Source organism: Rattus rattus, chromosome 13, assembly GCF_011064425.1.
Source record: "Rattus rattus isolate New Zealand chromosome 13, Rrattus_CSIRO_v1, whole genome shotgun sequence".
Lineage (NCBI taxonomy): Eukaryota > Metazoa > Chordata > Mammalia > Rodentia > Muridae > Rattus > Rattus rattus.
The window spans coordinates 77,701,097-77,725,100 of NC_046166.1; positions in this window are offsets into that span (position 1 = coordinate 77,701,097).

Consider the following 24,004-nt stretch of genomic DNA (forward strand, 5'->3'; position numbering starts at 1 on the left):
ACCTCTGAGAAGGGGAAGTCACTCAGCCTGGGTACCAGCCCACCCTGGTAAGTCAAGTCACTGCAGGATTAGGCAATCCTCTCCCACTGAAGTCAGACAAAGCAGCTCTGTTATGGAAACAGGATTAAGAGTCAGGCAACAGAGTCAGGGTAAGCCTCTCCAACCAAACCCCAACTTCCATTTTTGGGAACCCACATGACAACCAGACTGCACATTATCTACATATTTTGGGGGCAGAACTAGGTCCAGAACTTGCATGCTCTTTCAATCTTTGAGGACCCTAAATGTTCAGCTTCTTGAAGGTTCATTCCACCACGGGGTTTATTTTCAACCTGATTTGCTGAAAATCAGGGTCAGGGTAGGGGTCAGTTTTGATGTTCCCTTAGAGAAGACCATGAAACAAAAACATTTCCTTTTCTTCTTTTGTTTCTAGCCATGGGAGTTTCCCTTGTCTCCCACTCCTGTATGGTGTACTGCCTACTATAGAAGCAAATGCATTGGTGACAAATAACTATGAGCTGCAGAGTCCAAATATTTAAGCCAAAATAAACTTTCCATTGGCTAAATTGATCTTATTGCTTACAAAATATCCAAAAGATCAGGTGATTTGACATGGAAAGACACACAATAAGTGTGGGTGGCAACATTTGGTGGCAGTTGAGATGAAAGGATATAGAGAAGAAGGTTTGCACTCTGACTGCTTGCTTTCACTACTGATGACAAATTTACCTACTCAGTTACTGTGGTATTCTCATACCAAGTTTAGAACCAGGTTCTTTAGTCTTTCAGGACAATCTGAAGATCAGTAGCCCTACAGGAATCCTCCTTCAGAGTCAAACAGGGACTACTGACTCATCAAGCCAAATAGACGGATCAATTACCAGATTCTAGTCCTCTTCAGTATAAAACTGGTCTTAGACTGCCCATTATATGAGCCAATTAACAACAATAACAAAAGACAACACTCAGTTAATTCTATCAGTTCTGATTCTTTAAAGAAAACTGACTAATGCAGATATGTAAATGCAAAAATACAGCAATATACACAGGATAAAGACAATAGCAGGTCTAATAGTTGAATCACATTTTGTTTAAAAGTAAGTATGAAGTAAAGGACAGCTAAGTATATCCTAAGATATGAGAATCATATTTTAAGGGTTGCATGCAAATAAAATATTTCTAAAACTACCCAAATATAAATGAATTTAAGCACTATTTCACGCTTACTTTATTATTCAGCTAAATGCATTAATATTATTCAAATGCATTAATATTATTCAAATACTTAAGGTCAAAATTTATTTTGGTTTTTAAAAATATATTAAGGCATTGATCATACTTCTGTACGAGTTCTTAATATTAATGCAGATTTTTCATCAGGTTTATTTTAAATTAAATGACAAAATGTACTATTACCTTAGTATTGAAAAAACAAGGCTTATTTTTTAGAGGAGCTATTTTGCATTGATTAAAATATAAAGTAAAACAAATCTGAAAACAGTGCAGGAAGTAAAAAGTGAAAAATACCTAAAGAAAACACGTTCATAAATGAATAATTGGGTATGATAAAAAAAGTTATTTGCTTTAAACCTTTGCTCATACATCAGGGATTTAATGGACTGAATAAATACATAAATACAGAGATTTGGAGAAAAAAGAGTGAAATTCTAAATGCATGTCTCCATCTAATTGATAAGCTCATCTGCACATAATAAACCTCTTAGAACAAGGGATGTCACTATTAATTGCTCTTTAATAGGGCCAATAAATCACTGAATTATATTGATTACATTAGAGTCAAGAAAGATTACCAGTATCATAAGCAACATAGAAACATGGAAATAGAGTATAAAATAACCAAGAAATATCATAAAATTAACTCATGGACTGTGAAAGAAAAAGAACAGCTCTACAGGAAAGCTGTATAATCGTTCTTAACCATCAAGCATCAGTCACTAAACACTGGCATCTCAAGCTGACTTGATGAAACATAACAAAATTAACAGAAAAGGCTTCTGGCATCGTTCTTTAAGCACTAAGAAAGACAACATCTCTCTGCCATTTTGAGGAAAACAATACAGGGAAGGATAGCACATTATACTTCAGAAATAATTTGATAGAGAACTAAGATTCTCAATTGATTTTTAAAAAATAATTTAAAATGACTGAAACCAGAAAATTGAGATATCTATTCTTACCTTCACTAAAATATCAGTGTTCAGTACTGAGAGTTGTAGCTCAAATGAAGAGCATATAGAATAAAATGATATTAATGATTAATAATAACAATGATAATAATAAAACTACAGTGTATGAGAGCCATAAAATTGGCTTTTGCTTGTATAACATAACAGGATTAATTTCTTAGGTAAGTAACACCTTCAAAGTTAGAATTAAAACTACTCTCTGTTGTTAATAGTAGACTACATCTGTGATCTTTAAGCCTTTTTTGATCAAACTAAAATAAACGTCTTTAGTTATTTTCAAAGCACAATGAAAGTAGACACAGACTCTAATGTTTCCACAAATACCTTCTAGCACAAGAGGGCCATTTTTCTTTCCAAATCACACTCAATTTTATAGAATCATTATTAACTATCTCTATGTTAGTCATTTTCCTGTCTGTCCATCAAAAGAAAAAAAAATTCTGTCTACAACTGAAACAACCAAATAGTTAAGGCCTCTGACCTTGCCAAGCCCTGATGTCTCTGTCTACCATTTGTCATTTGATCTGAGCTTGTCAGCAAACAGATGTCTCTGTTAGCCTCTGGCACTCTCCAAGTTACTGGTACAGCTGTTGCTATGACATCTGATGAAGGTACAGAATGTGCTGATAATGTGATTTGTAAGTCCATTCACATTAAGTACTTGAGAGTGTAAAACAGGAGTGATCCATTCTCTAATAATTTGTTAATGCCCGTCTTAAACATGCTTTTAGTTAAATGTAACTTCCTGTGCATATATATATATATATATATATATATATATATATATATATATACCTTTATTATGCCTCTCTCAGGACCATTTATAGGAAGTTGATTTGTGCCTGGAAAATGAATCTCTTTGACATCTGAACTTTTAATGTTAATTTCATGGGCAAAGATTGTATATCTTTCAGCAGTCTCCCATCTTTAAAGTCCAACGTGTCTAATTATCACCTGTGTATTTCATATATGATATATGCGCAGAAGATAATTTATTAGACTAATATTAGCATAGGGACTCTAATATGCTTTAGTGAATGTAGAATAGTTAATAAACCTTTCAGCTTGGCCATATGAAATAGAGTGCAATACATCAAACTTGAGCAGATGCAAGTGTGATGTGCTATCCAACAGCCACTCAACATTTACTATGCACCAAGTTTTTCTACATGGGCACACAAGAAGTATATATAAGTGTAAAAAAGAAAAACTAAGCATCTTAGTCTTTTAATGCTGGGATAGCTTTTGTTTTTGTTTTCCTTTTGTCATTTCTTACTTTTTGTAATAGCATTCAAAAATGAAAACGAATTGCAAATATAAAATGATGTATTTAAGACAAAATTAAAACGATACTAGCCTCTTGAAAATACAATTATCTTTATATGAGTATTCGAAATAGTCCAGTTAATACATGAAAACACAAGCATGATAATAATTTAAAATTAATTAACACATATAGTGAATATATTTCTTTAAAAATCTAAGGGAATGCTTTGGAAATGCTAAGTTTGAAAATGCATAACTATGATATCATTTGCCTCAGTACACTTTATCCCTCAAATCACTTAAACTTCAAAGTTCTGTCATCACTGAGCATGCTATTCATGAATTATCCAAGTCCATGACTCGTCCATGCAGCATTGTAAACAATACTAATGAAGCCACTATTGTTATTCTGATGTTAAATAATTATTATTTTTAGATAGTTGCAATGTTAAAGAATTGCAGAGAGGAAAGTATATATGCAGAGATATGTGCATTCATGTCAAAGAGATTTTTTTTACAATGTTCATATGTAATGAACCTGACTTCAGAGATAAAATTTCTATGCTTAAGGTAAAACATGCAATCTTAAGGTTCCGTCCTTGTAGTGAATTAGCGTAGTACATCTTGTGTTGCAAGTATTGGTTATACTCATACATCACTTTTATAACTCAAAAAGTGATAAATATAATGCTGCTATGTTAGAACAACCTGAGCACTGACCTGCCACATGCTGCATACCTCATGATGTTTGAGTCAGTCATCATACAAAGGCTGCTTCCTAAGCAGGTGTCCTCAATAATTCAAGAATGACTTTAACTGGATTTAAACCAAATTTCCAGAACATCCCCCTCTCTCCGTGTGTGTGTGTATGTGTGTGTGTGTGTGTGTATGTTAATACATAGACATGTTTTACTTATGTGTGTGTGTGTGTGTGTGTGTGTGTGTAAATAAATGAGTGCCCATGTGTATGCACAAACACAGAAGCAAAATATGAGCACTGGATGTCCTATAGCACTCTCCGCCTATTCCATTGAGATGGGTTCTTTCACTCAACTGGAAATGGACAGTTTCGGCTAGGCTGCTTGGCCAACAAACTCTAAGGACAGGCCTGGATTTCATCTCAGTGTTGGGTTGCATTCATGCACTCATTCCTGGGCTTTTATGTGCTTGTCTGGGATTCATACTCAGGTCATAGGGCTATTAGAGCAAGGCTCGTACCCTCTGAATCATCTCAGCCCCTCAAGACACATTTTTTAGAAAGAATAATTGAATACGTATTTAACTAAAAATCAGTGGCATATTTGAACCCAGCCATTTTCTGTGAACCTCTGCCTTTGCTTTCTAGAAAATAAGGTTTACTTTAACTTGGGACTCTGACTCCTTAAATAAATTCATAGTATAATTATGTAAGCCACCTTCTCTCTAGATAGTACAGTTTAAACAACTATACACAAAGTTGTCAGTTGCTTTAAAATAATTTTTGCAAAATATTCAGTATCACATGACTACAACGTTTAATAAAATGCTTCTTTTAAAGTTAGCACAAAACTAACAAGTAGAAGACTAGTGAATTACTTGATATAACTACTAGAGGTTAATTAGCACTATATTGATGTCACAAATTTATAACAAATGAGGCTGGGAAAAGCACATATATATGTACACACACATATATAAATGTATGTTCGTAAATTGACATTAGGATAATTAATTAAACACTCTCCTAGTAAAGACAGCAAGCTTGGGCTGATGATGTAGTCTCTGGCATAAAACATTGGTTTAGCATTTGTGAGGACTAGACTCTACTTCCAGTAATATCAAGTGAAAGGCATACTCATACTTTTAAACAAAAGGGTTTGACACCCTTTAAAATTCGTTGTTTAAATGTAGTGGGGTTTTTTATATGTTTTGTCTCAGTCAAGGTTTCTATTCCTGCAAAAACATCATGACCAAGAAGCAAGTTGGGGAGGAAAGGGTTATTCAGCTTACTTCCACACTGCTGTTTCATCACCAAAGGAAGTCAGGACTGGAAATCAAGCAGGTCAGGAAGCAGGAGCTGATGCAAAGGCCATGTTTCTTACTGGCTTGCTCAGCTTGCTTTCTTATAGAACCCAAGAACACCAGTCCAGGGATGGCACCACCCACAATGTGCTGGGTCCTCCCACCTTGATCACTAGTTGAGAAAATGCCTTCCATGGCCTCTCACAGTGCCCAGCCTCAGCTGTTCTTCATGACCCCTTCATGTCTTCAAAATCAGTACCATCTGGGTGATGCTTACACACTACCAAATCCAGTCACAGCATGAGATACTACCTTGGTTTTCTCTGGAACATAGTCTCTTTGTGCTCTCAGAAAACACTTCCCAGAAGATTTCAGTGATGCTTATCTCTTCTTCTTCTTCTTCTTCTTTTTTTTTATTATTAACTTGAGTATTTCTTATTTACATTTCAGTGTTATTCCTTTCCCGGTTTCCGGCCAACATCCCCTAACCTCTCCTCCTCCCTTCATTATGGGTGTTCCCCTCCCCATCCTCCCCCATTGCCGCCCTCCCCCAACAATCACGTTCACTGGGGGTTCAGTCTTAGCAGGACCAAGGGCTTCCCCTTCCACTGGTGCCCTTACTAGGCCATTCATTGCTACCTATGATGTTGAAGCCCAGGGTCAGTCCATGTATAGTCTTTAGGTAGTGGCTTAGTCCCTGGAAGCTCTGGTTGCTTGGCATTGTTGTTCATATGGGGTCTGGAGCCCCTTCAGATGCTTATCTCTTCTTAATCACCGCTAATTTCTTAGCTCTAGCTGCAGCATCAATAGTCCCAGTAACTCAAAGGTTTGCTTTAGTAGTTCTGGTATCTTGTTAATCACAGCTGATTCTTCAGCCCCAGCTAACCAAAACCAGAGAATCTTCACAATCAAAACAACATGGCCCTGATAAGAGTCTTTAATCTTCCCTCTGAAATTTTACAAGCCAGGCCTCCATCTTCTGTACTGTTCTCAACATTATTTTTGAAGCTTCTACAGAAACTCTTAACATCCCAATAGTTCTTCTAGCTCAAATTTCCAAAGTCCTTCCACAGTCCTCCCTAAAACACGGTCAGGTTGTCACAGGATTACCCCCACTATGCTGATACCAATTTGTCTTAGTCAGGGTTTCTATTCCTGCACTAAAGCCATGACCAAGAAGCAAGTTGGGGAGGAAAGGGTTTATTTAGCTTACACTTCCATGTTGTTGTTTCATCACCAAAGGAAGTCAGGATTGGAGCTCAAGTAGGTAAGGAAGCAGGAGCTGATGCAGAAGCCAAGGAGAGATATTTCTTATTGGTTTGCTTCCCCTGGCTTGCTCAGCTTTCTTTCTTATAGAACCCATGACTACCAGCCCAGGGATGGCACCACCCATAATGTTCTGGGTCCTCCCACCTTGATCACTAATTGAGAAAATGCCTTACTGCTAGGTCTTATGAAGGCATTTCCACAACTGAGGCTCCTTTTCTGTGATAACCCCAGCATGGGTCAAGTTGACACACAAAACTAGCCAGTACACCTTGTATTATTAGACTATATTTATATGCTCTCAGAGATTATAACATTTAACATGTAAAAATTAAGATAAAAAGTTGATATGAATAGTTCAGAAATCCAATATAAGTTTACATATTAATTTAACTGTATCAGAAAATGATCAATTAGATGCATAGATTCTACTGACTCTTCAGCCAATGGCATTAAAAATGCAATTTGTGGAACCTTACTAGTGCTCAACAAAGAGTATGCCTCAGGTTTAGTCATGAGGAGGAAAAAAAAAGCAGCCTCATGAAATTGAACACTCCTTAAATTAAATTAATAGTATATTCAGAGTCTTCACTGTGGATACATAATTGAGAATAATAAAGATTAATACAAAATATGGTTCAAAGTAATCTTCTTGCTATAGATGTGGTAGTTGAATATGGTGTTAGATTTAATTGAAGACAGAACAGGCAAATCAAGTTTGGTATCAATTGCATGTCTGTTATGACAACACACTCCTGAGCCCTGGTAACATGTGTTGTTTTAGTGAAACAGGCATTCTATGACTCTTGAGGTAATAAGAAGAGGGAAAGAAATGATGCACAGCATGGTAAGAAATATAACAGATAAACATCAGATTAATGAATTCTACAAACCAATGTAAAGGACTCTAGGTAAGCTCTGAGTGCTGTTAAGGAACAAGAAGCCCACGGAAAGTGACATAATAGGAATCTTAACAGACAGTAAGTCAACTTAATCAAACAAATTAAGGGATCATATGTTAAAAACAAGAGAGTAGGTTAGTTGACATGCACTGTAATTACATTGAATATATTGCTTTCAATAAATGTTACAGGACAGATTAACAGTAATCATGCCAACTACATTCCTAAATCTACTTTTCAGACTTATAATTAAAATCCTAGATTATTACTGCTGCAAATTAACAATTTTAATGTAGTACCAACATTGTAATCATCAGCGTTTAGTTCTTTTCAAATGGTTTTTCTAATGCAAATTTAAAACACAGTCACCTAAGTAAGCAGTAAATACAAGTGGGATCAGCCTTGCCTGAACAGTCTGTGAAAGGCAGACATCTCCACAGTAAGTGTTCTCTCAGACAAAGAAGAATACTCAGCTCAAAAGTGAATGGTAGAGTCTTTAAGGGAGCATCATGTAGTCTCATTCAACACACTGAAGCTTGACATACAGTCTACAGAGTCTTCAAACTTACAAAAAACAATGGAGTATCCAAAATGATCTGTGGAGTGCTCTGGGCTTACTATGTACAGTGCCTGGTAGCACAAAAGCCAGCTCCCAGCCCCCAGGATTCCAACCAGCTTCTCAAAAAGGAGAGGTGATCTGACTTAATTATCATAGCACGACAAACAGCTTTTTGTTACATCATTTATTATAGGAAAATACATGTTTGTCCAAAGTTTGATCAGCTCTAATTGAATTACTTGGGCAGGGCATGGTAGGCTTAGATTTTTCAAAACCTACTTTTAATAAGTGTTCTTAAATAGTTCAACCTCCCCTCTAGCCTACCAACCAAAGATAGAGGAGAGAGCTGGTTAATAGGACAAGGAGGATGTAGACCTGTTTGGAAGTAGTTCTTTGGGGGATGATTCTAAACTTTGTTAGGATTTCAGCAGTCTAGTTCAAAACATCAAACACAAATCAGTAGCAACAGTTCAGTCCCATAGGCAAACGGCTAACATGAATCATTAGCAGAGGTTAGAAGCAAAAGAAATCATGAGGATCCTCTAATGAATTGGCATGAGTCTGCACAAGAGGCAAAAGGAACCCCGAATAGCACGAGAAGTTCTTTGGTGCATTTCCCTCTATGAAATTACCCCAGTGAAGATCTGCAAAGTGTTGCAAGGAGAACCAATGCAAGAACAGTATTCTGTCAGTTGTGCTCTACTTTCCAAACACCATGTGTCCTCTCAAGTGTCTGCCTCAGCAAAGCATTCTCTCATTTGTCTGCTTCAGCAAAACACCCCATTATAAGACAACATCCAGAAAAACATCACATGACGCAACTGGGTCTCCAAAGCAACAAGAAATGTTCACTTCAGAGTACTAGTATGATTATGAAAGGCTGATCTAAAATGTTTGTGTCTAAACATCTGCTTTGAATTTTTTGTCTTAATCTAGTTCAGTGGTCAGTGGTTCTCTACCTTCCTAACACTGTAGAACTATCATAAAGTTCCTCACATTATGGTGACCACCAACCATAAAATTATTTTATTTTTTGCTCTTACTTCATAATTTTTCTATAGTTATTCATTACAATATAAATATCTGTGTCCTCAATGGTCTTAGGTGACCACTGTAAAAGGTTATTAGACCCCCAAATGAATTGCAACTTACAGGTTGAACCACTTACTGTTCTAGCTGAACACTTTGGGTTAATAATTGAAAATATACCACATTAGGTTACAAACAGAAATAGAGAATAATAAAAAAAGGAAAATTGATAACAGGAGGTTTTATATAATATGCACTTCCTATTTAAATGCAACAGAGGAGACTCAATTGTAAAAGGAGTAGGCCATGTCTTATGTTTCCAAATATAACCTATGTATTTATAAGACTTAAACATAAATGAACATTAGTAATAGCTTTATTAGTAAAAAAAATGTTTATGGAAACATAGATACAATGATAGGTATTTTTATTTTGCTTTGATAGTTTTACTCAGATAGCAGAACTCCAGTAACTTTGAATATCCCTTTGGAATAGGAATATACTCTTCAGGCTACAGAAAGTTAAACCTGAGCACCAGTCCAGCCACAAAACCTTTGCCCTACAATCTATCGCCACTGCTGGGGCAATGGTGGCATAGTATTTGTAGGGATGGCAAACCAGTTTGGTTTAACTTAAGTCACTCACCACAAGAGGGAGCCCATGCTCCACACTCCCTGGATGGCCATGAGCCAGAGATTGAACAGCTCAGAGACCTAAGATGGATGGATGAGTTGTTCCAGTAAGGAGCAGAAGGTAGAGGGTGCAGAAATTCATATTCACATATTACGTGGGGTAGGGGATCTAACTTGAGGTCTCCACTGAGTCCTTCCCTTCAAAGTTTGGGGACCTCAAAGGAGAGGGGAATGAGAGAGTCAGAAGATGGAAGACACTAAGAGATCATGGCCTCTATTCAACTAAGCAGGGCTCATGTGGACTCACATAGACTGGTTAAAATTCAGTCTTCATAATGACGCTTCTCATGGCTGAATTTAAATTCATTATAAAGATTTATCTGAGGATGAATGAATAATACACCTGGCACTGCCTGGAGGACAAGGAACCAGAGGATAGCCCAAGGATCCAGTATGCCACCAAATACTACAAGATTAAAAAAAGTGAATGAAATGATTCCTAATGATGTTCTCCTATTCTCATAGTCAGGAGTTTAACAGAAATGTCATAATAGACTTTATCCAGCAACAGACAGATTCAAAGATCCACAGTCAAACACAAGGCAGTGCTCAGGTTGTCCTGAGGAATATGGAGAGGAAATATTATAAGAGACAAAGGGGTCAAGCACACCACAAAGAAAATCCACAGAATCAACTTACCTGGACTCACTGATCCCTGGCAATCAGGGAGTATGCATGCCTATGACCTAGGCCCTCTTTATATATGTTTTGGTTGTGTAGCTCAGTCTTCTTATGGGACACCTAACAGTGGAAATCGAGGCTATCTCTGACTCTTGCCTGCTTTTCTCTCCTATAGGTTGCCTTGTTTAGTCTTAACATGAGGGGTAATACCTACTCTTCTTACAACTTGATATATGATGTTTAGTTGATGTCTCTGGGTGCCCTGCCCTCAACTGAAGGAAAACAAGCAGTAGTGGGAGTAGGGAGAGCTAGGGAAAAGGAAGGTTGGGAGAGGTAGTGGAAGAAGATGAGGGAGGGGAAATTGTGGTTAGGATGTAACATATGAGAAAAGAATGAATTTTAAAAAATGAGAGTATGAGGAAGTAGGGAAAGAATGATAGGCATGACTCAAAACAAAGAAGCAAATACGCCACTGTAAGAAAAAGAAGGAGGAATTAAAAGGTAAGTTTTTCAATTTGATTTGCATACTGAAATGTGCCAGAAAATTGAAATTAAATGAAATTGTTTGAAAACATATGTAAATGTAAGGACTTTCTAGTGGTCAAAAAAAGTTTAAACATGAAACTAGTTGAAGTTCAAATTAAGAGTTTAAAAGCATTAACTTGGGGGGGGCTCGTGACTAATCCATATCATTTTATAACCCCCTTTCTCATTCCTGTGTCATTAGAAATATATATGTAGACATAGATATGTAGGGAATATACTTTTTATATATATAAGAAATACAATTTTCTATCTCCTATAAGTCATGTATTCACTTTTCATTTGCATTAAACTAGTGAAAATTGCACTCTGTTTGAAACTCATTCTAGACTTCAAAGAGGAAATATTCCTAAAGCATAAAGTGACAGAGCATAAAACAACACCATTATGTTTCCTAAAAGCCCAAAACCCTTTGCATATATTATTCCTAAATTTAGAGTGGATGCTGATATATTTTCTTTGCTAGCTATGACTAGCAGTGTTAGAAACTTGATATATTCAGGATTTACCTGAACCCACCAGTGCTGCTTTCATTAAAGAATGACTGCATATATGGATCAGTCTTCCTACCTTGTGTTGGACAAGTTTGGCAGTGTGATAAAAAAATGCACACTATATCATCATAGGGAGATTTTCATAATTTTGCCAGTCGAACTGTACCTTAATGTCCTTTAAAAATGTTTGTGAACCACAGAGATGGTTCAACAGTTCAAAGCACTTTCTGCTCATTCAGAGAACCCAGGCATACTTCTCAACACTCACATGCTACTCACAAACACTGTTTAATAGTGTTTCAATGGTTTTGTTGTTTACTCAGAAAGAAAAGACACACACATTTGTGGCATCTCTTGATATTCACTTGATATTTTCATCATTAATTCTGACCTCCCACTATTACCCATCCCCATTCTTCCAAAGTGGTGACTTTACTGAAAATTTCAAATGAGACATACACACTCCAAGTTGTCAAATTTGTAGCTGCCCTTGACTTTACATTCTTCTGAATAATCCTAATTCTTAATGTCTGAAAATTACTGCTTAAACATTATTTTTTTAGTCATTATTTCATTTCAACATCTGGTACCATGTAAAATATATTTCTAACGCTATTAAAGCATTTGGCTTAGTTAAGCCTCATTTGGTTGCTCGGAACAGAGAGAAATTCAGCCTTGCTTGGACAAAGTGAAGTCCTAGTCTATGGCATCAGAAGGAGTTCATAAGAGTGAAGTAGGTGAGATATGGCAAGCTGCCCAATGAAGGAAACTTTGAGATTGCTTCCTCATGGAATAATACAGCTCGTTTCTGCAGCTTTCTGCATTCTGATCTCATTTTACTCAACCTGCTGTGGATTTTTCACTTGTGTAACTGCCTTGTCTAAAAATAGCCCCAAAACGGTCCCCACAGATTCTGAGTTCATGTAAAGTCACACATTTGCTGTGGCATCTGTGTGGTATAACTCTTCTATGCACAAACTCTTTAGAGGCAGAATGTTGGTGTTCATATCTCAGTTATGCCACTTGTCAGCTGGGTAAAGTTCAGCGAACTCTTTCTGTTTCGGTACTGTTTTACAATGAACTGAAATAACAATTTTTAGATCCAAACTTGTCTCTATAAGCAATAATTCTTCAGATTATTCAGGGCTAACTCATTCATCATGTCATTAACAAAGTGCTAAAGAGACAAACTCATTAAGTCAGCAAGTGTATCAGCTGTCTTGATTAGTCTGCATTTGCTACAATAACAGCTAAAATCCTACAGTGTTGCTAAAAGCAATCTTTCTCTTCCTTATAGAGCATAAAATTTTTACTCTGTACTGGATTCACTGACAGAATCTGAGTTTGACTGAAGTGATGCTTCTCCTTGAGCACTTTGCTAGGATTGAGGCAAAAGGAAACAATAAGTCTCTCAAAGCACCTGTAATTAATAGACCTAAAGAGGAACTATCTGGAGATTTCATATTGAATTGAAGGCCTCCTCCCTTAACAACAACTCTTCATTGAGAATAGATACATTAAGGGGACATTATTTTTTATTTTTATTGGATATTTTATGTCTTTACATTTTAAATGGTATACCTTTCTCCCCTCGCTGAACCCCCCTCCCATCTGCTTTTATGTCCCTGCTTCTTTGAAGATGCTCCCACTCCCACCCACCTACTCCCACCTCAGCACACTGGTGTTCCCCTACACTGGGAAAATAAGCCTTCCCAGGACTAAGGGCTTCTCTTTCTATTGATGACAGACACGGCTTTTCTCTACTACATATGCAACTGGAGCCATGGGTCCCTCCATGTGTACTCTTTAGTTGCTGGTATGGTACCTGGGAGCTCTGTGGAGCATGGTTGGTTGATATTGTCGTTCTTCCTATGTGGTTACAAACTGCTACAGCTCCTTCAGGCCTTGCTTTAACTCCTACATTGGAGTCCCTATGCTCAGACCAATGGTTAGCGGCAACCATCCTCATCTGTATCAGTAAGGCTCTGACAGAGAATCTCAGGACAGATTCATATAAGACTACTGTCAGCAAGCACTTTTTGAAATCAGCAATAGTGACTAGTTTTGGTGGCTGCATATGGGATAGATTCCCAGGTGGGGCAGTCTCTGGATGACCTTTCCTTCATTCCCTGCTCCACTCTTTCTCCCTATCTATCCTCCTATATGTATTTTATTCCTTCTTCGAAGAACAACCGAAACATCCACATTTTGGTCGTCTTTTTTCTTGAGCTTCATATGGTCTATCAATTGTTTCTTGGGTATTCTGAGCTTTTGAGCTAATATCCACTTATCAGTGATTACATACCATGTGTGTTTTTCTGTGATTGGGTTACCTTACTCAGGATGAAATTTTCTAGTTCTATCCATTTGCCTATAAATTTAATGTAGTCATTGTTTTAATGACTGATTAGTACTTTCTTTGTATAGATGTACCACATTTTCTGCATTCATTTCTCTGTTGAGGGACATCTGGATTCTTTCTAGCTTATGGCTGTTATACATAAGGCTGCTATGAACATAGTGGAGCATGTGTCTTTGTTGTATATTGGATCATCTTTTGGGTATATGCTCGGGAGTTGTATAGCTGGGTCCTCAGGTACACTATGTCCCATTTTCTGTGGAACCTCCAGATTGATTTCCAGAGTGGTTGTAATAACTTGCAACTCTACCAACAATGGAGGAGTATTCCTATTTCTCCACATCCTTGCCAGCATCTGTTGTCACCTGAGTTTTTGATCTTAGTCATTCTAACTGATATGAGGTAGAATCTGAGGGTTGTTTTGATTTGCATTTCCCTGATGACTAAGGATGTTGAACATTTCTTTAAGTGTTTCTCAACCATTCAGTATTCCTCAGTTGAGAATTCTTTGTTTAGCTCTCTATTCCATTTTTAATAGGATTATTTTTTGTCTGGAATCTAACTTCTTGAGTTCTTTGTATATTAGTTATTAGCCCTCTATCAGATGCAGGATTGAGAAAAATCTTTTCCCAATCTGTTGGTTGCTGTTCTGTCCTATTGAAAATGTTCTTTGCCTTACAGAAGTGTTGCAGTTTTATGAGGTCCCATTTGATTCTTGATCTTAGAGTATAAACCATTGGTATTCTGTTCAGGAAATTTTCCCTTGTACCTATGTGTTTGAGGCTCTTCCCCACTTTCTCTTCTATTTGCTTTGGTGTATCTGGTTTTATGTGAAGCTCTTTGATCTACTTTGACGTGAGCTTTGTTCAAGGACATAAGAATGAGTCAATTTGCAGTCTCCTACATGCTGACCCCCAGTTGAAACAGCACCATTTGTTGAAAATGTTGTCTTTTTTTCACTGGATAGTTTTAGCTCCTTTGTCAAATATTAAGTGACCATAAATATGTGGGTTCATTTCTGGGTCTTCAATTCTATTCCATTAGTCTACCTGCCTGCCTCTGTACCAATACCATGCAGCTTTTTTTTTTTTTTTATCACAATTGTTGTGTGATACAGCTTGAGGTCAGGGGTTTTCCCTCATGTATATTGATGCAAAAGTTCTCAATAAAATTCTCACAAATCAAATCCAAGGAACACATTAAAATGATCATTCACCATGATCATGTAAGCTTCATGCCAGGGGTGCAAGGATAGTTCAATATATGGAAATCCATGAAAGTAATTCACTATATAAACAAACTCAAAAAAAGAAAAACAACAAAACAAAAGAAAAAAAAACCCAAGATCATCTCATTAGATGCCAATAAATCATTTGACAAAATTCAACACCCCTTCATGATAAAAGTCTTGAAATGATCAGGAATTCAAGGCCCACACCTAAATATAGTAAAAAACTATATAAAGCAAACCCATAGCCAATATAAAATTAAATGGAGAGAAACTTGAAACAATCCCACTAAAATCAGGGACTTGACAAGGCTGCCCACTCTCTACCTATCTATTCAATATAGTACTCAAAGTGTTAGCCAGATCAATTAGACAACAAAAAAGAAGTCAAAGGGATACAAATTGGAAAGGAAGAAGTTAAAATATTTGCAGATGATATAATAGTATATTTAAGTGACCCCAAAAGTTCCACCAGAGAACTCCTACATTTGATAAACAACTTCAGCAAAGTGGCTAGATGCAAATTTAACCCAAAGGAGCCTTCCTCTACTCAAAAGATAATCAGGGGGTTGGGGATTTAGTTCAGTGGTAGAGCGCTTGACTAGCAAGCTTAAGGCCCCAGGTTCGGTCCCCCAGCTCCAAAAAAAAAAAAAAAAAAAAAAAAAAAAAAAAAAGATAATCAGGCTGAGAAAAAAATTAGGGAAATGACACCCTTCACAATAGTCACAAATAATATAAAATACCTTGCTGTGATTCTAACCAAACAAGTGAAAGATCTGTATGACAAGAATTTCAGGTCTCTGAAGAAAGAAATTGAAGAAGATCTCAGAACATGGAAAGATCTTCCATGCTCATGGATTGGCAGAATTAATATAGAAAAATGGACATTTTGCCAAAAGCAATCTACAGATTCAATATAATCCCATCAAAATTGCAACTCAAAAACTATTCTCAACAATAAAAGTCCTCTGGGGGAGAGAAGACTTTCTTGGCCTTGATTCTGACTGGTTGAATCCAGATTTCCGCTTACATCATATTCCTTCATGTTCTCATTTACTCCAGATTCTGAGAACACTGGTTATTCTCATCAATGTGATCAGATATGACCAAGCCATTTTTTTAAAAATAATATTTGCTTGGTCATTTTCAAAAGGTATATTTATCAAAAACAAACAAACAAACAAACAACTACTGTTCTGTGAGAGTTCAGTATATTTTAGAGTGTGTTTTGGCTTACTAATCATTGCCAGTCCATGGCTTTACTTGGTATGATCAAATATATAGAAAATACTTTGAATCCAGAAGATAGAGAGAAGGGATGAACAATGCTATTATTAGTATTTAATTAGCCCTCAAAATTGTGACCTCACAGTAGACATGGCTGTTTGCGCAAAACTATTTTACAGTCAATAAGTGATCTGGGAGAAATGTATTCCCTTATAGGTTAACTATTAGCCATTGATAGATTGTGAGGAAGAAGTAGTCCTTGTCTTTAGTGAGTCATCCAAAGTACAAGGAATAGTTTAAAACACAGTGTCACTTCACAACTTTAGTTAAACTCAACAGGAAAAACTCAAAACAAAATGGCATGAATATAGAAAAGACATTTGCATGGAAGACTAAAATTTGACAAGAGTATCAGGAAGATAAAAGAAGGCTGTAGTAAGTACAATGAGAATACAGTACATTCATGTATGAAATTGTCAAAATTAACTACTAAAATAATTTTAATAAAAAATAACAGTAAGTCTAAACAAGGGCTAACCATTCCTAACACACACACGTATATATCCTATCCTTTTCAGAAGGAAAAAGCTTCCTAATCGTTCTTATATTAGTCATCCAGAAAATGCTGAAATAAAGATTGCCATGAAATATTTATTCTGAATATCTTCTGAATTATATTGTAAATTGGAAATAGTGGTAAGGATATTTTGCACCTTCTATTGCTCTTTGTTCTGAGTTTGTTATCATTGTCCAGCTAGTGAAATATTCACTTTAAAAATTCATTTTAGTCAGTTAAAGATACCAGTTCCACAGACTATTGCATTTTTCCCACCAAACCATCCAGTCCACACCAGATGCAGGTACAGGCCAAAGAATTATGAAAATGCCTGTAAAATAAACAACCTTTACTGTTGCTTCATGTTCCATGATCCATGTTTCCATTAGCTGTAAGTGGGTTCCGACCACCCATGAAGTCATGATCTTGTTTAGATTTTGCTTGTATCTCACTCTCCATTCCTACTTTTTCCTAAAGGAATACAGTCTATAATCACTGCACAGGATTATATCACAAGTCTCACTCAATGGAATATACACTGAGAAAAAAATCAATATAAATTAAAGCCAGAAGGATTTTTCTGCTTCTTTCACCTGAAGAATAAAAGTAAGTAAAATTTTTATTTTGATGTGGTTTAATGTCCAGAGACAGATAAATACATGCCTATGTGCTTGAGATAATATTAGAATCAAATTTTGTCTTTATCTCCAACAAAACATGTGCCAAATATTTAAGAGGATACTCTCAACATATTATATAGTTAAAAACGAAAGACCTAAAATTATTTAAATTATAAAACTTCATAGAACTCTATGTGTATATTTGTGTTAGAAAGCCAACTGTTTATGAAATTTATTTTCTTTTAACTTCTCAAAATATTTTGCATAATGACTTTGCTGTGAATTTATTGCATATAATTTTACTTTATGATGAATTTCATTGCAATACAAATATATTTGGAAATATAACATACATTTGATAGATGTACAAAAATAGGATGTTTAGGCTCAAATTAGAGAATTTATACTTACTGTTTTAATCACTGCACACATTTGGTTTCTATCAATAAACATAAGATTCCCATAAAACAATGGCATTTTCTTCTTTCTTTCTTCCTTTCTCTTTCTTCCTTTCTCTTTCTTTCTTTTTCCTTTCTTTCTTTCTTTCTTTCTTTCTTCCTTTCTTTCTTTCTTTCTTTCTTTCTTTCTTTCTTTCTTTCTTTCTTTCTTCCTTTCTTCCTTTTTTCTTTCTTTCACCAGAAACTTAGGTGATTACAAATAATAAGGAAAATGTTAACTTTATTATTCAAGTTAATTTTTCCTATTTCCCAAGATAGATTTTTAACCGTATCAACTATTTAGCTGATCATCTAAATGTGGAAACAAAGAGGCACTGTGGAATGGGATGTAGGATACTGTGAGAACTTTGAATGAGAACCAAGAATAACTAGACTCAAGTCCACAAGAACCCACAAGGAGGAAAGCTTCTTTCCCAATATTTATTGGTATAACACATTAGATACAAAATCGTTTGTATTCTGCAGGGACCTTGCCTGTGAGAAAAGGTCACATATTGTAAATGCTCATGGTATGAAGCTTTCAAATAAAACATAAATGGGTAAAGAAAGCAGAAGGCTGGTTGATTAAAAGGAGCGTGCTGTCTCATGCCTGCTGAGATGAGCTTGCCACTCATCTTGCCTTCATATTACATTAATCTACCCTTAACTGATTTCTAATTTCATTTTGAACTATATTTGTATTCAACTGCTGGCAAAGTTGGTTATCTGGAAAGCTGTGTTGACTGTCATAGACCTTACTTCTCTGAATGCAGAGATTTTACATGAGAAATTTCCATCCTTATCTTCAGCTTTCATTATCCAAATTAAGTCTCTGACCTTTTCATTTAGCTAATTGAGGTTAAAAAATAACATAATTCAGATGCTCTGATTTATGGCATTTTTTTAAAAAAAAGGAGGGTTTAAATTTTCCAACTCTCTGGACCAAAAGTTTAATAATTTCCAACATATTAAATAGATCTTTGTGACTGTGTACTTACGTGTTCTTAATTGCTGGACAATATCTCCTTCAAATAATTTTTAGAGGTAACAAATATTTAAAATATAAAGATGTTACACAGCCCAAGAATGACCATGCTCTCCTTTAATCTGCTCAATAATTAATTTTCAGTTAGGTTGAATTTAAATCATATTGGAAATTTACATAAATATAACGAGTGAGTCAATAAAACAGCATACAAACCATAATTCAGATTTACCACACAAATCAAGTTTAAGTAGTTCTTATCTCTGAAACAGTAACTTTTATAAAAATAAAGGCTCATGAAGGACATGGTGCCTCACATAAAACGAAAGGAATGTGGAAATGTGGCAATTTAAAGAAAATGCTCAGTAGCACATGGGTCTAAGCCAGTAGAAATTCTTACCTCTTTTTTTTTTATACGTATATATAGTTGTTTCAAGCTCCAATTTTCTTTCCATGGTCACATCATTGTATCTGTAATTATAACTTTATACATAATTGACTGAATATCTTTTCACATTGAGAAATTAACATTTATCAAAACAAATATCAAAATCCACACAGCACTCAGCATGTAGTGTTACATTCTTGTTGAACATGTCATCAAGTCATATAACATTTACTTCTGGGTAGCATTAGGAAAGGGAGGTTAGCAAATGAGTTTGAAACCATCGACCTCCAATTTAGATTTACTTTAAAAGAGGCAATATTTTTTCAAAACACAAATAGTCAAATTTCATTCAAGTCCCTGTTGCAGTTTGCTGATTATATGGCTATTTGAAAACTCTTTTTCTTCATTGGATATTTTATTTATTTACATTTCGAATGCTATTCCCTTTCCTGGTTTCCCCTCTACAAACCCTCTATCCCATCCCACTCCGCCTGCTCCTATGAGGGTGCTTCCCCAGCCACTCCCAACTCCCTGCCCTGGCGTTTCCCCTGCCCTGCCCTGCCCTCGGGCAACCAGCCTTAGGCTTCCCTGATTGATGGCAGAAAAATCCATACTCTGTTACATATGCAGCTAGATCCATGGGTCCCTCTATGTGTTCTTTTTGGATGGCGATTTAGTCCCTGGGAGCTCTAGGGATTCTGTTTGGTTGATATTGTTGTTCTTCCTTGCAAACCCCTTCAGCTCCTTCAGTACTTTCCTTAACTCCTTCATTGGGGTAGTTGTGCTCAGTCCAATGGTTGGCAGGGGGCATCCACATCTGTATTTGTCAGATTCTGGCAGAGCCTCACAGGAGACAGCTACATCAGGCTCATGTCAGCAAGCACTTCTTCATATGAGCTGTAAAATAGAATTGACTTAGAAACCAATAGTAGGAGCTATTCCCTCTGTATGGGTTGCTTTCAAAGAATATCAAGCCCAGGCAAGGTGTGTGTGTGTGTGTGTGTGTGTGTGTGTGTGTGTGTGTGTGTGTGTGTGTGTGTGTGTGTACCCAGATGTGTGTAAGAGACAGAGAGACAAGAGGCTGAAGGCTGAAAGAGAGATGGACAAAGAGAGGAGAGAGGAGAGGAGAGGAGAGAAGAAGGGAGGGGAGGGGAGGGCAGGGGAGGGCAGGGGAGGGCAGAGGAGGGGAGGAGAGGAGAAATGTGCATGTGTGTACTTGGTCCTGTCTGTCCACATGGAAGGAGAGCAGAACTTTGGATATCTTTCTCTTCATTCTCCATCATATTCCATTGAGGCAAAGTCTCTTATTAAACAGGAACTGGGTTTCTAGCCAACAAGTCCCAGCAAGGCTAATACCTGCACCTGCACCTTCTATAACATTATTATTATCCAGGTTCACAACCACTTCCAGTTGTTTGTTTGTCTGTTTTTAATGAATGGTGAAGACTCAAACTCTGCTCTCCACATTTATTTATCAATTACTCTTTCCCATTGAGACATCCCTTCACCCCAAGCCTGGATATTTCAAAGATAATTGTAGGAGGCTCGCAAGATCATTCAATGGGTAAAAGCAAATGTAGTTAACAATTGATAATCTGAGTTTGATCCAAAGAACCTCCGCAGAAACAGTACAGCGGTTGGCCAATGTAACTTCCAAAATACAGAGTGGCAGACATAGAAGAATGGCACCGGTTGAGTTTGCTTGAAATACACAGTGTTGTGACAGAAATAACCAGGGAAACTGCTTCAATAAAATTGAAAGCAGAAAATGATTCTCAAATACTCCCTGGTCTCCACAGTTTCAGATATACGTGAATACACACAATGTAAGCAAAATATAAAATAAAATTTTAAAAACAAAAATGAGAAGTGAGTATATTCTTTTCTGGCTTATAATGCATTTTTTTTAAAAAAATTCCACTAGTCATTTTTTATTTTTATACCGATTTTTATTATTGTTCTTTGATCTTTTTTTTTTTTTTTTTTTTTTTTTTTTTTTACAGCCCAGTTGTTATCCTCTTCCCAGTCTGCCAGAAGTTACTTACAGTCTCTTACAAAAACATAGCCAGATAAATGAAGATAATGATAGGAGGGAATTAGAGGGAAGGGAAGAGGAGAGGTGACAAATGAAGGTAATGAGAAAGAACACGATTAATGGACATTAAATGTATTAGCAATCCATGAAAATATGCTGAAATACATGATTTTGTATAATTAATATACTAATAAAATAGGTTAGGAAAGAATGAAGCTAATGATGGGTGTAGTTGCCGTACACACCTAAAATTTATTTTTATGCCAGTCACTACGTCAAATATCTTCTCCGGAAAAGTCTCATTTTCCCCTTATTTGCATATAAACAAATTGAAACACTAGTGTGAATTGAAGTGCTTTCCTAAGGTCAGACATTTAATCCAAGGGTCGGGATAAGATGTGAGTGTCCCTGGTTTCATTTCCTACATTCTATTGGCCTGTGGTCTCAATTTAAATGATGGGAGAGTATTTCTCATGAATAATGGATACAAGGAAATCCTTGGGTGAAAGGTATCTTCTGTGCTTTTTACTTCCTTTTTATGTTGCCACAAGCTCACTGTTTTACAGACTTTCTCTCTTTTGCACACTGGTACAGGATTTTTGTTCATAATACTGATGCCACATAAAACACATCTGCTCTGTGTGTTACCAGTGTCATATCCTCTCAAGTAGTTAGCATTTGGTGTTGGCCCAGGGATCAGAATGTTATCTCTTCTGCTGGAAACCAGGAATCAGTGTAAGTGCAGTTGGGTCACTGATCCAAGGCCATTCGGTGAACTTGCAAATGTTTTGAAACAGATATTTGTATATTTAGTCATTGAACACAGTTGTCCCTGAAACTATTTAGGCAGTTGTGGTATCCACAAGATTAATTAAAGAACCAGATTTTTAAAAAGCTAAAATTATCAATATCTGACAAATAGCCTTATGATATTATGCTGAGAAAAAAAAATCAGAAACAACCTGGGAACTGGACATTTTTGCTTAGACAGTCAACGTTTATCTTCTCTACATTTGCTCACGACACACAGGCTTTGTGATAGTCCTCTGTAGTTTTTTCCCTTCAGTGGTCTGGTATTCTAAACAAATTATTCAGAACAGTAAGTGGAATTCCACTTGAAACATCTGGAGACGTTTCTATTTGCCTGATTTAGCCTCCACGAAATAAAAAATATTACACTGTAGGTTTACTAAGTAACTATTGCTATCCATTGCAAATTCCATTAGCCTGTCTCAGCTTAGCCCATCTTTGCAAATGATGTATTCTCCGTTGATGTAGTTCAAATTCCTCAATGTAAATTACATTATTATGCCTACTTTTCCACAGTAAAATATTTACCCACACAGGCTTTATGTTACAGTTATGCAAATTTAGTAGCAAGTCTTAGTGAATTTGAGTTTCTTGAGAGGCAGCCTCTGGATTTTGTTTATTCTTATATTAGTAGTAACAGAACCCACTGCCTTTCTCACAATAAGAATAACTAGAATTTTTTTAAAAATTTAATTACATGAGCTAAGATGGTGATCTTTTCATAACAATATTATAAAATAAGATATAATTTTATTTATGTATTTACATAATAGCCAAATTATGGTATAGCTTTTTTGCAATCCTAACTGTAAGGCAATACATTCTATCCTCTACTTTTTCAAAATGGTTCACTTTGAGAAAATCACTCTTACAGATAGGTTTTTTTATGTGTGTGTCTGAGCATGCCCAAGTTTATATATATCAGGGGTATGCAGTAGTCTCTAGAAGCAAGAATAGGGCTTCAAATGCCCTGGAACTGTAGTTAAGGCTGGTATGATCCACCTGACATGTGCTTGGAAAGAAAACCCTGTCTTCTTCTAAAGCAATAAGTGCTATAATTTACTATCTATTAAAGGTAAAAAATAAAGGCAGAAATCTGCACTATTTTATGTTCTTATTTTCACAAACTTGTATGTATGATAGTTTACTTCTCCCCCTTTGAATTTTCTGGTTTGTATGAGCTGTTTAGATGAGGGAGATATAAAGGCCCTCTCAGAATTTTCTAATTAATTTTCTCTTTTTTAGATATCTGTTATGCTACTAGTATAGCAAACTTTATAAAAGAGGTAAATTACTAATTTTTGAATAGTCTTAATTAAGTATCATATTAGGGAAAATGAGCATTCCTAGCCAACCAATGTTCTGGGTGTTGTACCCAGGATCCCACACATTAGGGCAATAATTATTCAAAATCCAGCCAAAAATTTTAAGGTCACTTAAGTATATGAGTATTAAATGACCATAATTTAATTACGTACTACATATGCTTCTCATAAAAATCTCGTCTTGAACTTAAAATAAATAAAATATAATTAAATAAACATATTCTTTAAAATTTAAGGAAAATAAAGGAAGTACCATAAAAGCAGGAGATACAAAAAAAAAAAAAAAGTCTTGCATGCAAAATGAAGGGAAAAGAGAATTATTTAACCAACTAAGGTTAAAACACACTTTGGATAACAAAGACTATGGCAGCAGTTGAAAATAGAAGCCAATCGATCAGTTTTATCCTTTTGTAGACATCACAAACATATCACTAGCCCTGAAAGCCAGTATACA